The sequence below is a fragment of the Montipora capricornis genome, chromosome 14 (assembly GCF_036669925.1).
Source record: "Montipora capricornis isolate CH-2021 chromosome 14, ASM3666992v2, whole genome shotgun sequence".
In the NCBI taxonomy this organism is placed as follows: domain Eukaryota; kingdom Metazoa; phylum Cnidaria; class Anthozoa; order Scleractinia; family Acroporidae; genus Montipora; species Montipora capricornis.
Genome location: NC_090896.1, coordinates 40,560,759 through 40,578,383, shown reverse-complemented (window position 1 = coordinate 40,578,383; position 17,625 = coordinate 40,560,759). Strand labels below are relative to the sequence as shown.

General features: G+C 39.5%; 1 pseudogene; it reads right to left on the bottom strand.

Annotated features, from left to right (window-relative positions):
* The window catches only part of LOC138032776 (uncharacterized), a 30,352-nt pseudogene that overhangs the window by 735 nt on the left and 11,992 nt on the right, over window positions 1–17,625 (bottom strand).

Here is a 17,625-nt window from a genome sequence, read left to right as displayed (position 1 = left end):
TACAGGTGGCATTCATGTTACACTGGTTTTCAGATGAACACTCGTCAATGTCTGGAACAAGTTAAATATCGGAAAAATCAACTGATGGTGATTTAAACTCTTTCAGTGAGAATACGTTTTTCAAAGTCCCTGTCCCGATCTTGCAAAAAAAAAAAAAAAAGAAGAAGAAAGGTATGTACTACCGATCTCTCATCATTAACTTCAGTTGTCTGCAATTTGTTGTAAATTAAATTTACCTGATAACATTGACCAGTAACATTGACCACTTATTTCATGGCGTATCATTTCATCAAGCTCACCCTAAAATAGCTCAAGCAGAAATTTCAAATCATCTGCCGACCTGAATTGTCATCACTTAACAAACGCAATGAATTTGTATCTTTTTGCCGCCACAGAAACAAAGCGTTGCTACGTCACCACTAAGCATTTAAACATTCAAACTTACCATAACGTTAATTATGTAAATTTTGTGGTCTATAAACGATGGTTATGAATATTCTTGTCATTAAAATCCCCTGAATAGTGAGCAATCACGAAACAGGCTTGTCGGGATGAAAGTGTAGTTTGTTTCATTCTCAATATATTTATAATCCATTAGTATACACCATACAAGTGAATAGTGCTTTCCGCATTTTGATTGCCTAGCTAAGGAGGTGAATAGCTTCCAGTTTCGTTTCGGTTACTGATAAACTCGGTTGATTATTCAACTTTTCTGGCACATACTAAAACACAATATTCACCTCACTGTCAGTGAAAGTGGTGTATATTTACCTCCACTTCAATGGATAATAGCTAATGATAGATCTTTTCACAGTTTCTGACGCAATCTTTTTGGAAGGCAAACGCGGTTTAAATTACATTGAATGTATGAGATTTTGGCCCAATACAAACCTCTATCCTCCGCTGCAGAAAGGCAGATTTCAAAAATTTAAAAATATCTTTAGTCATTTTTTTCATTCAGTTAGATCATTCCACAACGCACAACGTCTGAAAATTCTTTTCGGGAATTTGCTTAATTTTGTTTACAAGGGTTCATACGTAATTTACAAATTTCGTTTACTGTCGTTATAGCTTGATTCTGATCGTCATACTTCATTAAAGTAATCTCAATTGAGTGCTTTTTGAGGGGTATTCTCGCTATCCACAATCATAAGACTCTAAAGGATTTATAGTGGCTCAAAATCAGCAAAATACCCATCATACATTCACTGTAATTTAAGCCGTGTTTGCCCCCTTCCCTCCCCTCCCCAACCAATATGACGTCTGAAACCGTGAAAAGGTCTATTTTAAATAAAATTTTAAACTTCGTATTAGTAGTACATACCCAAGCAATTCCTTCCATCATAACTGTATCCTGAAGTGCATCTACAGGTGAAAGATCCATCATTATTAATGCAGGTGGCATTCTCTGGACAGTTGTAAGAAAATCCTTGACACTCGTCGTAATCTAAATTATTATGAAATAAATATAATCAACCGACTATGCAGCGTCACCAAACAAATAACTCTTACTGGCATACCTAAAGGGCCGTACTGTTATTTTCAGATGCTGAATTATAGTTTAGCTTCACGCAGTATGAGTAATAGCAGTTTTCGACACTTTCAAAAATATTGAGATGTTATGGAAAGAAAACGAATTGCCTCCACCTCCTCTGAAGATGCGCATTTAAGTAATTAGCGCTTTGAAATACCTCACTTTCGCCAAAAAGGTCAGAGATTTGTTCCAACTAGTTTAGTTTTCTTTCCTTTACACCACAGTCGCTCATTCAAAACAATCTTGTCGGATAAACAAGCACTTCATCTCGATACCGGCCTTTCAGTAAACCTCGATATTGACTTTGTCGCGCATTTGGAGCTGGTTTACCATGTTGAACGCTTCTCCAGGACCCACCGTTTTGGCAACGAATAAATGGAGTCAATCTATTGGTGGAAAATTTTAACGCGAACCTCGGTACGATCTTGAAAGCTACACTGCGACTGGCTTACTCCGAGAGCGGAATGCAGTTCGCGTCGAATTAGCCTCGTAAGAACGAGGAACGTTCAGTGGAGCCTTCGCCTTAGAGGCCCTGAAGGATGCTATGCTTTGGCTAGCTCTAAGCTGTATCACTTCATGCTAACTTCATACCTTTCTTACAGCTGTATTTATGGCAGCTTGAACAGTTGACATCATTCCATTTGAATTTGTGAGCCTGAAGTGAGCCAAGGGTGTGCACGCAATCCTCATTACGGAAGTTATTGGGTTGATTCCTTGCCCAGTAATGGAAGTCAAATCGAGTTCCATCACTCCAAACAAACGTTCCTTCACTATTTATGTCAGACAAACCGAGCCAACCCTTTTCTCCGTTGTGTAAGTTTTGCAGAAAGACATTTTCGTCTTGGCTGTGAACACTGGGGAGGTTGGCTCCCAGTGCAGCACACCTGCTCTCGCCATTGCTCCAGGAATCACAGGATGATACTTTTTGATAGCAATATCCTTTAAAATAGATCCAGTCATCAGGGCAGATGTCTGAAAAAAAAAAGATGTGTCAAGAATTGACAGGTTGATCTCAAAGTTCCCTTTTTTGAGAAGATGAAATACCATTTACTTTTGTCATTAAAAAAAAAAACGTGTCTCCAATTGTTTATCGCTTAGCGAGAAGGATCGAACCGAAGTCCCGAGATCTTGTTGCATGCTCTGTTTCTTATTCTAGAACGGGCCCAACCTAACCCAGTAACTACCTTTGACAGTTGAAGGGGCTGTGTCATGGAATTTAGCCAAATTCAGCGACTGGAAACTGGCAACCAAACCAAGCGAAACATAAAAGTGAAGGAATGTTTAAATAAACAGCAAATACAGGGAAGGGCAAAATTGAAGAACTTCAAAGATTAAATGGATTTTGATTGAGGTTTTTGAAAACTGTTCAAGCTAACAGTTTTTCAAAGTTGATCTCTGTCGGTTATAACTTTAATTATAGTGTAAATGAGTATTGTCCTAAGTAGTGTATGTTCATGTATGTAAATGACACCAAGTGAGACCTAACGCCACTTTGATACGATGGATGAAGAACCTTCGCTGATCTACAGCATCAGGAACTTCTTATGCATCACCCAAGGACAAAGAAAAATCTCTGACCTGGGTGATGTAATCCGGAGGTCGTGGGTTGGATTTCCACCCAGATCAGAAAGTTTTCTTTGTCCTTGGGTGATGCATAAGAAGTTTCTGTTGCTATAGATCAGCGAAGGGCCTTCATCCATCATATGCACAGTGGCGTTAGGCCTCACTTGATGTCATTTACATATAACTTTAATTATGTGTGCTCCACAGACATTTTTTTTGAAACGAAGCTTTCGTTTGTGTTGTTTAAAAGTAATTTCTGAGTTAACGTTAAGTTGTAGAGTGAGAAGAAGGGCGTAAAGGGTAAAACGACACAAAATGAACTAAACTACCGTGATACAGCTTGACTCTTCCAAGATCTTATTTACCTGCTAACACCGCGTACGACACTGCTAGTGGGTCAAACCGCTGAACAAATAACTCTTTCACGCAAATTCTGAATCTTGCATTGCTGATGAACTTAAAGGAGAAACAAGAACAATGAGCAAAAGTGACTCAAAGTGCGAAATGCAATGCGTACAACATCACAGCTTCATTTTCAAGACCTTTCCGCTTGCTTGGCGCACTTGAATGCGAAGATATAATTACAAAATCTCAATACTTTACGGATATTCTTTCACCCTTTCCTCAACCCCCCGCACCGGTCAATAACATACGGGGCTATCAAACGAGAATGGCAGACTGCACTTCAAATATAACAATTGATAAATTATAATCCGCAAGTTTAATCTTAAAGTTTGCCCGCGGTTCTTTTTTGTCTTACTCTGACTAACAAAAGACTGAATACAAATATTAAGAGCAAAAATATGGTGTGCAACTATTGATGCTAACGTTGTTATGTGCCCGTGGGAAAGATAGTAAACTTGTTGCTACGCAACGGGGCGAGGACAACTGAAAAATGAGCAAGTGTAGGCAACCCCAATTTTTTTTTCCCCTACTCTCTCTACCTGGGAAACCCACACGCATTTTAAATCTCTACCTCAATCCAGCTGACAATTCCGTTGCAATCTGGCGATGTATTCCCTCCTCCGCTAGAATGCTTGGCTGTAAGTATTACTGTAGGGTAGTTATTGTACGTCCGCGTAAAAGTCACGTCCTTTAAATCACAAAACAAACCATTTTTGTCAACAGGTCGTGTCTCATAGCGAGTCAATTGCAAATAAACAACTACATCTCCACTAAGCGGGATCAGAGAATGAAACCCACCACCACCGCAATCATTTTGCAGTGAAACTCAAAAAAAGGGATCAAGTTAGCCTGTGGATCTTTACCACATTTATAATTACAGAGATTAAATTTCGACGAGGGTTACGCAGAAAAAACCATTGAATTTCAAGGACTTTGTGCTTGTTATCAACGCTTGGTATCATAGGAAAGTGTTTGGCTCTGTCTCCTTTTATTTCTCAGAGACTTAAAAACACTTTAAACAAACACTTTAAACAAACAGGAGGATTGTTCTGCTCTTGTACTTAGTAGGCATACACGGAAACGTCTCCGAGATATTATATTTGAACTAATGCAAAAGCGGCCACATTACATCCAAATAGAATGGCTTGGAAGATGGTCATTTTGAAAAATTTGATTGTGCTGCCGTACAACCGTAATTATGAAGTCTGCTCTAGATGCGAATTGTCTTAACGTTCCTGCATATAATGATTACTATTTTCCTAAAAAGCTAAGTTTTTAAGGATGACAATATACAAAAGAACTCGTGTCTATTGCTGCAAGACAACTTGTACTGTTATCAGGACGTCCTGATAACACTGCATTGGGAAATCGCAGCTCGAATTGTTAGCGGGGGGGGAAATGAAAAATTGAAATATGATATATGTTCCGTGGACATGACAAGTGAGATTTGGACACTAATTCATGTAATCTGCAAAGAAATGGGCACATGGAAATGGGATTGGTAACCCGTTGCCCTCCTCAGGGCATTTTTTTACCATTGGTAAATTTTCACACCTTACAAAAGGCGAAACTGTTACTCTTGGAAGGTAAGATCCCATTTGGAAAGCCGACATTAGCATGCTCTGAAAATAACGGTCTGTGTAAGGTCTCGAACACCAACCAATTCTGAGGAGAAGAACAAAGAAACAAACAAACAAAGAATTAACTCAGTTTGTGCTTGAATTTACTCCCCTTACCTGTCTGAATGCAAAGAACTCATGGTATGTACTAAGAGACACTCTTTTGGATTCTCTCGTTTACCTTATCACACGTATATCGCAAAATTACTAAATGCTGATTGGCTGAGATGGAGGGCATTTTTTCTTAATCACGAGAACACTTTTGGTAGTCAAGAGAGCATAATTACTTGATCCTCATTTATCCAGAGCAAGCGAAGTCACAAGATACATTTTAAGCGCTTTTTCTCTTGCCAGCAACGATTTGTTGAATTGAACTTTAACCGAAGAAGAGCCCTCGTGCACTTTAGGATTATTTTCACTTGTATTTTCATAGTTTTCCAAATTGCCTGCGTCGCTTCGGGATTCAAGTAATTTTGTGAAAACTTTGAAAATACACGCGAAATTAATCATTAATTGCCCTCGGGCCCATGCGATTTCCTACACAAATTAACGGACAGTATTTGCAAAATTGTGTCTTTAGCCACGATCATAAGCGTTGCATGATGGTGAGTGATCAAAGAACGGTCTAAAATAGAATGATCATGCGGCAAATCTAACTTAAAAGCCCGCTCTAAAGCGTGCCACCGTTGGCTTCAAAGAATTGTTTGCTTTTATCGCTCTTCGATTACCTTTCTCTGTGCCTGAATATGCATGTCAAACCTATAGCTAGGATTTATCTGAAGTTATAGAACGCATTCAAACTTGTCGTGCGGATAAGTTTCCCACAGCAAGGCCGTTGTCGGAGCTGATCTCCTTAACTTGTTAAATCGCAGAGTTAACTCTTCGATAGCATTGTTGACAGCAACCACACGCTAGTAAACTTATTGCCACCCAAAAGCCAGCCCTTATTCAAGCTGTTTAAGGAAAATAAGACATTGCGAACTACCGAGTTTTAAGACTAATCATTCAAAGAACTCTTTTATTTTTTTATAACACTAACATTTTTTTTAATATACAGGGACACCCAACGGTTACTTTCCATAAATATCTGTTCGGATGGAAGGTTGGCTAGAATTTTCGGATATTCAAAATCAGACTTTCGCCATGCACTAAGAGCTTTGAACATTTTTCTAAACACATTCCCTAGATATTTCGGAAAAGTAGTGAAGGGTCTTGAGAATGCGTAGACATTTCGAAATCACATTGAAGAACTAACTGTGATTGTTAGGATTTACGACGATACACTGAAGCGTAACACAACTTTAATCCACTGGACTCGGCTACACATCGATTTACAAAGGGGATGTACACGAGTGAAATGCTACGACGTACAGGAACATTCGATAACAAGAGCGGGAACAACAACGAAAGTCACATGACACTCTAAGTCCTAAACACTAGGGAGGGGTTAGTGTAACTATTCATAGGTCCAATCTCTCAGGCTTCTTTATCATTCTTACAGAACGCGTACGGGTTGTAACAGTGATATTGGAATAGCATAAAGATAGAGGATTTATAGATTCTATCATGTTCGCCAAAGTTTGTTTGAGAATCATCTATTAAAGCAAACGTCCCGTAAATTTTCGGGGGAAAAGAGAACTTTTGGACGAGGCACAAAAACCCACCTAGAAATTTCTACAGACCTGCGGTGCCCTTAGACCTCCCCTGCTTGCATTTGTTGGGACGACGAGTACGGGAAAAGGGACCTCTGCCATGGGTCAAAATACCCAGGCTGAGTTGAGCATGCGCGGCGGTTACTTAGCGACCGAATCCTTACGTGTTACTTCATGTTGTGCTGGCTCACTTAACAACAGAGGGATTACTGCAAAGGAATGCGTGGAACACAGCGGGCTCAACTCACAGTCAGCAAACATATCATGGGGAATGCGGTGTGAAGAGTGCCGTCCAAGGTTGTGGACGGCGATTGGATCGGAGTGAGTTTCAACCCATGGCAGAGGTCTCTTCTCCCGTACTCAGCCTGGTGAACGCAAAAAGAAAAGAGACCTCTGCTAGCAGGGAACCTTAGAACATCCGGCTATATATAGAGTATAACTAGTTAAAAGAACAACATCTTTTTTACCCCGGACAGCTTATCTCAAAATCACAAAATTAATATGCACTCCTCACCACAGAAATGTCATCGTGGACTCCTGCAAAGTTTTGTAGTTCTCGGATACAAATCTTAAAAGAACGTGCAGATACGTCTTCTAACCAGACACTGGCTGCATCATGCTTCAGGCTTGATCTATAGTGCTCGGCTGTTACGAAGACAGTTGGTTGTGAAGTAAATTTCCCCTGTTAATTTCAAAATTAAAGGAAACATCTAAATCCAACACGTTTGCTTATTAGACAACGCTGTTGGTCAAACACATTGTTGAAACAACCTTGCTAACAATTGGTTGGGTGCGATAGCACACCGAGTTGAGAAAGTTGGGTGGCTTAATGCTTTATTTCCAAAAGCAAAAAGCCCAGGTCGTACATACTGCGGTAGTTGTGACCTCCAGCTTTAGCCATTTTGAAAGATTAGAGCAAAAGAAAGACCACCCGCAGTGCGGTCTCTAATGATTGTAGAAGGAATTCTGGCGCGGAAAATAAAAGATCGTTGTGAGAGGATGAGCGGAAAATAAGATGATCAATCAATCAGTAGGTCGCCCCTTGTACAGAGGCAAGAAATGGGTGGATGGAAGACATCGAAATAGTTTACTTACGCTTGTCAACGTGACAGTCTGACAACTAGTTCCAGTCCACCAACGAGAGAACTTTTTCTCCTGCGGGAGGAGCTCCCTGATAAGCGACCCAGTCTACAGTAGCAAAGCTATCTGATGGATAATCATTTCTTCCTGCTCTGGTCACACATGCAGTGAATTGAGTACTGTTCACACTTTCAACCCAAGGAGTGGTGGCTTCATGGACATATGCTGGGTCAGAGTAGTTCACATGATTCACGGTAAGCTGTATGAAAATCTTTTGATGAGGGTAAAATATGAATGATTCAAATTGAATGGTTTCACACTGATCTTCTGCCCAGGAAGGGTGATTCTTGAACTGATGTCTACCTTTCTGCAAAGGAAAACCTATAAAATAGAAAACGAAAAGAGTAAGTTGGTTAGTAAGTCTCTTTCACAAATGGGTATAAATGAGTATGTATAGCTTCTTCTTTTAATGATGTCTGAATACCAGTTGCATCATATTTCTGCAAAGGAAAACCTATAAAATACAAGAAAAAAAAAAAAAAAAAAGAAAAGAGTAACTTGGTTATTAACAAAGTCTCTTTCACAACCGAGCATAGATGAGTATAACTTCAGTATCTTCTTTTGATGATGTTTGCATACCAACTGCATCATATTGTCAGTCCTGTGTTCAAGGTGCACTTAAAGGCCAATCATTGTTGTCGTACAGTGTATATTCTAATTCCAGTTGTTGTAAACCCCGTCCCCCCTTCCCCCCTCTTGCGCCTGTTGTACATATAGCCTCTCCACGCCGGCTCTAGGCTGGGTGGTGCATATGATGCATTGTAAACTAATCATCCAATCAATAACGTTAAAGCTGTAAGTCACCAGTGGCATAGCAAGGGTGTTGGTTGATGCCCTTAATCTGTTTTCTGCATTAAGTTCACTTCATAACACCAATCTATATCACACGCATCTGTAATACTCTTTGAGAATCTTACCCTTATCATCATCATCATCATTATCATTATCTAGTAGTAGTAGTAGTAGTAGCAGTAGCAGTAGCAGTAGCAGTAGCAGTAGCAGTAGCAGTAGCAGTAGCAGTAGCAGTAGCAGTAGCAGTAGCAGTAGTAGTAGTGGTAGTGGTAGTGGTAGTGGTAGTGGTAGTGGTAGGGGTAGTAGTTAGTAGTTGTAGTAATAGTAGGAATCCTTGAAAGTTCCTTGACTTTATTCTTGAACCCTTGAGTCATCTTAAACTTCATTTAGGAAGGAAAGGAAGCTTTTTTGTGATATTTAGGATGTACAGTCGTCCTTACACGTTCACTAGCTCCTGCTCATAAACCCTGAAGACGCATACCTATGTACCTATGTACCTGCACAACTTCCAGGGTGATAGTGGGTGTAGTTGGCCTGCGTCTCGCAAATCTCTTTCTGCAGCAAGCACAAGTTTCTGAATGTACGACCATTAGAAGCACACATCTCTTCTTGATAAGATGGACAGCTGCTTTCACAGACGCAATCGCACCGTTTGGGAGATAACGCCACTGGTTTGCTGTGATACTTGCAGCTTGAATTGTTGCAAGGATCATAATCTTAAAAACACCAAAACCAGAACAACAAAAATTAACAAATCCTCCTACATGTAAAACAACCCTACCGTATGTAAATGTGTGTACTTAACCCTACACCACATGTAAAACTGAGACCTGAAAGTGTCGATAATCTGCAGCCTCATAAGGCGGGAAGGCATATGTGTTGCAGGTAAAATCCGTTCTCAGGTTGAATCCTTTTATTTGTGATCCTCACTTTACCTCAGTAGGTTGAATTATACACTCAACCTAGCTTAAACCCCTTCTAAAAAAAGATACTTATACCTTCCCTCCTGAAGCTCTGCCTTACGCATCTCAACACATCTTCTTAATCTTTGGTATCATTTTATCGGTTTCTGTATTCATATACTTATTAATTCAGTCTCAACATTACAACATAGTAAGGGAACAAAGAACTGTGGTATGCACTTTATGGTACTCGCACTAGCACCCTCTAGATCTGTACTACTGTGTCTTCACCACTACACTACAACGACGAACATACTCAACACAACACAGTTCTTTTCATTATTTACTTTTCCAGGATTAATTGGTCAATTAATATCTATATAACAACCAAACCTAATCCTAACTGATCAAGGCTGTGCTCTAAGGAAAATTTCGGGGAGCCCTTCGGGCTCCAAATCATTTCAGCTGGGGTGCCCAGCCCACCAAGCTGGTCGCCCGAATTATTTATTTATTTATTTATTTATTTATTTATTTATTTATTTATTTATTTATTTATTTATTTAATCAACAACGCGGCAAGATCTTCATCCATGTCTCTCTCAGCAAAACATTGCTGCTACTGCTCTAGTGATCGTCGAACTCGCTAGTGCAAGAAAAACCCGCAACCTGTCAAATTTTTCACGCCATACTTGAGAAAGACAAGAAAGGTGGCAATAGGGCCATTTATATGAGAGAAAATAAGCCGCGGCTTACTCTGACCGCGGCACACATAATATGCGGAAGGAACTATTTATACGAGTATAAACTCCCCGGCTAGGATAAGCCGCGGCTTGAGAAAGCCTTGAACGTACATTTTGTACCATTTATAAGGGGTGTTGGCGTCTTATGTAAGCCGCGGCATATTTTCTCTCGTATAAACGGCCCTAATGTCACCAATGTTTTTAAGGTTTAAAAGTGAAAAAGTAAACCTCGATTGAGACAGGTTCATGTAAAAACGTTTGGGTCTAACACAGGTAAACCTTATTTACTGGTTAGTTGGGTTGAAAATAAATTTTCAAAACGTGAATAAATGCTGCTTGATTCCGGTGGAGCTTTTGTAAAAACTGCCGTAAAACAATGAAACCACCGCGGCTCAAAAGGTATCTTTTTTTTTTTCAGCGAGTCATCTTGATCTGGACGAAAATCATCGCTACAGGACAGAACTAAACTATTTTTTCCTCATATTATCAGTAAAATGTTTAGTGGAATGAGCTTTTTGTCGATTCGGTCGAAGCGCCAGTCACAGCGTTATTTGTTTAGGGCACACAATGATTTGCCATGAACCAACGACAACACGGGATCGCTCTGTTTCTAAAACAACAATAAACGAGATGCTTCCGTGAAGCATACACTGGGTTGCCTGTGGTACGTGTTACAGAAAATCAGAAGGCACTGAATTGTGTGGTATTGAACTACAGCATTCCAGTCTCTGAAGAATAACAAATAAAAGAGAAGCGAGAAACATTGGCTTCTGGGCTGACATGTTGATAATTTTCAAGTTCCCTCACAACTTCTTTTCACCACAAGTTTAAGCGTGCCCTCTGAGCATCTGACAGCTTTGTAATACCAAAGTCCACTGAAGTTAACTCCTGCCCGGCGGAGTTAGTTCCTGGATGGGAGATCAAAACAATATACCCCTCATAAAACAGAAGCATCGTACCGAAAATACTATTAACGCTAACAAATGCGAACTCAGCAAGGTATAGATTTTGTTAGCTTGATTTATGCAAAACAAGAACATCATTCTAAAGGCTTATTCCACGCAAAAAGTAGGTTCTGGAGGTAATTTTGAGAGTGGAAATCAAGGTTACGCGGCAGACCGCAAATACAAACTCACGATTTAATTAATTCAGTTAACACACCAGAAAGATTTTGACAAGAAAATGCTTTACTATTGCCATAAAAACCATCCAGTTAAGCTCGCATATCATAAAACATGATGAATTCATAAAGGCCACCTTTTCCAGCGAACATTTTTTTGAAACAAACAACATATTTGCTATTAGAGGCAAAAACCCCTTCTATTTCATTGCGTGCGTGAAGAGAAGAAACTCAATCGTGTCAAATATGCGCAATATTGCAACAAACTAAATTTCAGGATCAAACCGTTTCCATGAAGAACCTCTTCCTTGAATAATGAAGCACAACATAGACGACAAGCTTTCTTTCAAATAATTCTTGGCTGTCACATTTCCAATTATGTTTTTACTGAAGACTGTGCAGATCCACGTAAGGTGTTCGATTCGTTCTCTGTCATTGTTGAACCCATAAGTTACCAGAGAATTTTCCATTTGGTTTCAGTGTTCTACATAACAGCACACTTGGTAATATTTTAGAAATACAGCTCACTTTGATTTCGGCTCGACGGGCGACAGATTGTTGTCGAAGTCCATAACTCGTCGCTTTTAAGATTTCAGGTGTTTGATTTTCGCCGCCTGCCTAGTTTATCCAACTGACTTTCCATTATTGAGTTCCATAAGGGTATATTTTGTTCAAGGATCCACTAAAACGCCATTCGCGTTACATGACTTTCGACGCCATTGCAGTCTATTAAAGTTAATCGTTCTACTGTGTCCACCAGAGAAATCTACGAATTTCCCACTACCCTCTCGATCCTAAGAAAATACGCGCAGAAGGCTCTATGCACAAAGATACCACTTAGCAGGGGAGTGACAGGTAAGACTTTTACCGACACGGAAAAACGACGAAATGAAACGCAGATTCCGACAGGGTTTGCCATACTGGCAACCCAGTAATAACATGATCTCTTTCCCTTTTTTATTACGTTATTTCATATACAGGGGAAAAACAACCATAACCTAAATGTATTTTAGCCAAGCAGGCGCAGCCGCGAAAAATCGTAATAATATTAAATTTGCATAAACTGCGATTCCCGGGTTCACCTGCCACGCTTTACCACTGTCAGAGCAGAAGTAACAACTCTTTTTTAAAACTATAACCAAGAAATGCCAAACTCCACGTTCCAAATTTAATGCTATTTTTGAGGAAGAATCCAAATTCGTGCAGCCGCCGGCCGTCACGTGCAAAGTCACGGATTATGTTAAATGTGAAATCATGTGGAACGGCCTTTCAACCGATTGTTTCGTACGAAGAAAAAACTTTTTCCGAGAGATTTGGTAAACTGTAACCACCAGCATATTAAAATATTTAGCCGCCTTATCTGCTAGAAATACAATAAGCCAGAGTGCCCGGCGGGGCGACCAGGTAATTTTTCTCACTAGCCCGTAGCCAAATGTTAGTCGCCTCAGGCGACCGGGCGCCGTTAGAGCACAGCCTTGCAGATCCTAATTTTTCTCTAGGCTTAACCTCACTTAAAACAGATTCAACCTGAAAACGGATTTTACCGGCAACTTATGCACACAATTATTTAGAGTGAGCAAGAAGCACGGTTACAAATAGATTACCTAAACTATATCTCTTCAGTCCTCTCTTTTCACTTATGGTATTTCAGTATGGGGCGTTGCTACAACCTTGGACAAACTCGTTGGGAAAATGTAACACACCACTATAGATGGTCATTCCCTAATTATTTTGTTTGTGGGACAAAAGGGAAACTCAAGTGAAGCTATGATCAATTTTTGCAATTGCGTAGAGAAGCCTGAAAAATTCAGGACTTCAACGGGGTTTGAACCCGTGACCTCGCGATTCCGGTGCGACGCTCTAACCAACTGAGCTATGAAGCCACTGACGTTGGGAGCTGGTCATTTGTGGGTTCTAATGATCCCGTGAGGACTGAATCAATGATGAATGGTATATGAAATGAATCATATATGAACTGCGGATATGAAATCAAGTGAAGCTATGATCTTCGCAGTTATGAACGCAATTTTTGCAATTGCGTAGAGAAGCCTGAAAAATTCAGGACTTCAACGGGGTTTGAACCCGTGACCTCGCGATTCCGGTGCGACGCTCTAACCAACTGAGCTATGAAGCCACTGACGTTGGGAGCTGGTCATTTGTGGGTTCTAATGATCCCGTGAGGAATAAATCAATGATGAATGGTATATGAAATGAATCATATATGAACTGCGGATATGAAATCAAGTGAAGCTATGATCTTCGCAGTTATGAACGCAATTTTTGCAATTGCGTAGAGAAGCCTGAAAAATTCAGGACTTCAATGCGATTTGAACCCGTGACCTCGCGATTCCGGTGCCACGCTCTAACAACTGAGCTATGAAGCCACTGACGTTGGGAGCTGGTCATGTGTGGGTTCTAATGATCCCGTGAGGAGTGAATCAATGATGAATGGTATATGAAATGAATCATATATGAACTGCGAATATGAAATCAAGTGAAGCTATGATCTTCGCAGTTATGAACGCAATTTTTGCAATTGCGTAGAGAAGCCTGAAAAATTCAGGACTTCAATGCGATTTGAACCCGTGACCTCGCGATTCCGGTGCGACGCTCTAACCAACTGAGCTATGAAGCCACTGACGTTGGGAGCTGGTCATGAATTTTTCAGGCTTCTCTACGCAATTGTAAAAATTGCGTTTATAACTGTGAAGATCATAGCTTTACTTGATTTCATATTCGCAGTTCATATATGATTCATTTCATATACCATTCATCATTAAAAGGGAAACTTCTCCATAGTTTTCCCTTTTCCCTAATCCAGTGTTGGTTTACAAACGGTCAAAGGCTTGCACAGTATTTTTTACCACATTATCAACATTGGTATGGGGGAGAGGGGGAAGGGGACCAATAAATTTGTTTGTGAATGCATGTCAAATGATGTTCATGCCAAAATGTTTTCCTAGAGTTTTGTCCAAGATTGTAGTTATGATAAGTACTTCTCTAGAACTGATAGATTTCAGAAAAGAGCATTTCATGTTAGCTTCCTTATTAAGGAGGTGGCACCAGTTGCGCGCCTTTTAGAAATCTTAGATAGGAAGCTACGGGCTGACAACTTGATCGACTAACCTTGTAAGTCCAGGTAGTACAGGAGTAGAGGCAATCCATATATACTCCCACAGATTAGAACATACATTATGAATAGATGTCTTTTTAACTATGTTTAGTATCAAATTTTATTATTTTATTTATGTCCCCAATTTGGCTTATATATATACAGTTCTAGCGTAACCCGGAACGTTTGTTTCTGGAGTCGATAGAGAGGTTTCTCAATTATAACTTAGGCAAAGAAGAAATCGAGATGAGGGAAACTCTTCCAAGGGTTACAGGTGCACTATTTACCTCCAATAACCACATAATGAACTTCCGAATTGTCTCTCTGGCCATCAATCCCAGCATAATCTTTGATGCACACACGAAAATGAGTACGGTTAATCTCCTGTATTAAAAATAACGTTTGAAGCAAAGTGACTTAATGCAGCAAAGTTTACAAAGGTTTATGGTGTTTGATCCTCAAAAACCGAAAAAATAAAAATAATTAATTAATTAATCTTTAAAGGAAAGTAAATTGCTTAATGACCATTTAAGAATTCTCACGGCTGGACTGGATCTAGCACAAAATGGAGGCTACCGCAGGCAAATTAATTTGAATTTGAAAAGATTTGCCCGCATTACAAATGTACATGTAGCCTCCATTTCATGATAGATCCAGCCCAGCCCTGAGAATTCTAAAATGGACTCCTCTGTCAAGGGTCAATTTCTGGAATTTAATGTTAATGAAAGATCTTACCTCCACCCAGGAGATTAACGGACCCTTTACAGACCAGAGTGGATTGGAGTTGTTTTTGATGCCCTTGACTGCTGTTGTAAGTATGTTTGGTGGTTCATAGAATGGTCCGGTAAAGTTGATAATCTGAAAGATCAAATTTAACGACCTTTGCTTAACCCTTCATTTCCAACAGTGACAGTAAAATAACAGACAGTACAGTAAGTGGACTGGACAGCATTTGGGACGATGACTAGCAGCTCTCATAAGGACTGCAGCTGGTTTTCTTGCTACCTTATCCTGGGACATGTTAAGATAGATGTGAAACAGACAAAAACAATAGGGGCTGCTACAATGGCTGCCCTTCTTGGAGCTGCTTTGCTACCCAGGTGGAAATCTTATTAAGATCTTGTAAGATCTTACAAGATCTTGTAAGAATCTTGTAAGATGGGCATTAAGATGAAAATCTTAATAAGATCTTATTTAAGATCTTTGATCTTAATAAGATCTTAATACATTTGCTTAACAAATTTTGATAAAAAATTTAAGGTTGCTGATGTTTTCGATCTTGTAAGATCTTAAAAGAATCTTACCAGATCTTAACAAGATCTTAGGACTACCTTACATGATCTTCCTGAAAAAGATCTTACAAGATCTTTATAAAAATCTTACAAGATCTTAGTAAAAATCTTACAAGATCTAGCAAACATCTTACATAAGATCTTAGTAAAAATCTTACAAGATCTTAGCAAAGATCCTACAAGATGTAGTAAGAATCTTACAAGATCTTAGTAAAAATCTTACAAGATCTTGCAAACATCTTACATAAGATCTTAGTAAAAGTCTTACAAGATCTTAGCAAAGATCTTACAAGATATAGTAAGAATCTTAAATAAGATCTTAAAAAAGATCTTAAAAGATCTAAGTAAAGATCTTACTTAAGATCTTGGTGAAGATCTTATAAGACCTTAGTACACATCCTAGAAGATCTCATGTAACATCTTGTCAGGAGCCCATTACCCGGAGCCTCCATCTTCCATATTAACCCTCTGAGTCAACCTTGTCCCGTATCTTTCTATTTTTAGAAGCACCTCACAGGGGGCTTTAGTGAGTTTTTCACAATAGCCAATCATAAGAGACCTATGGTCAGCCATTTATTACGCCACATACGAATGTGACGCATATGAACCACTTCACTTATGTTCTCAGTCACATATGTCACATAAGTCACATACGTCAAAATGTAGTAGTTCTAAAAATAGAAAGATACGGGACAGGGTTGACTCAAGGGTACAATGCAGATGGAAGCTCCGGGTAATGGGCTCCTGGTCTTGTGAGATTTTTGTGAAAAATGTTGCAAACCAATCTTAAGAAAGACCTTACAAGATCTTAATATACTTATAATGATCAGCATTCATTTGGGCTGAACTGGGGGGCTTTTCATTTTTTAAGTCAAATTAAACAAGTGTTGAGGGGGAGGGGACAGCGAAAGAATTCGGGAAGAAAACGACTGCATGGGAAGACTGGGGAGAGAGGGAGCCAAAAAGGCTTAGCTTGCATTGCAGGCCTTGCGCACTGGTCATTCACTGACAGGCAAATTTCATCCTCCACAGGATACTGACAACTGAAACAGCTGACATGCTTTTTGAAATGAAATCCTGCATGCTACAGTTATTTTTCAAATAAGGTATCCTGATGAAGGGCACTTGTTTTCTTATGGAAGGCATGACTTACGGTAATAAGCTTAAGTACACTATGCACTGCTCGGGAATACAGGTTGTGTTTTTGCTTCAAACCTTGGAAGTTTTTGGCTGAAATTGATGAGCCACCATACAGCAGGCTTGACCAGGCTTTTTTGAATTTCCAGGCCAAAAATGTTTAAGTCTTCAAGATTACAGACATTGACTGCAATTTCATAGTGACCAGTGACATTAACCAAAATCTCTGGGCTCAGTTGAAGTGTCTTTGAAGTAACAATCTTTGATAAAATGGCCTTGATGATGTCTTCCAAAATACGAAAATGTTTTGGTTTAACGGCCAATTATCTTTAATGTAGCGACTGTTCCTAAATTTGACACCTGAGACTAAACCTTTGCATGATTATTCTTAGATGTAAAAAGTATCTGATAAAAGAGCTATATAATGATTTAAGTCCTTCACATTCTATCATGCTAAAGTACAGCTGTAACACCTAAAATTTCATGTTTAAAGCAATTTAAACTGTCACACTGTTCCGCCAAAAAGCCTGGCCTTCCAAGATTTTTAAGCCAGGCTTTGCCAGGCTTTTCTGGATTTCCAGGCCTAATTTTTGGGAATTGAACTAGCTAAAAGGGCA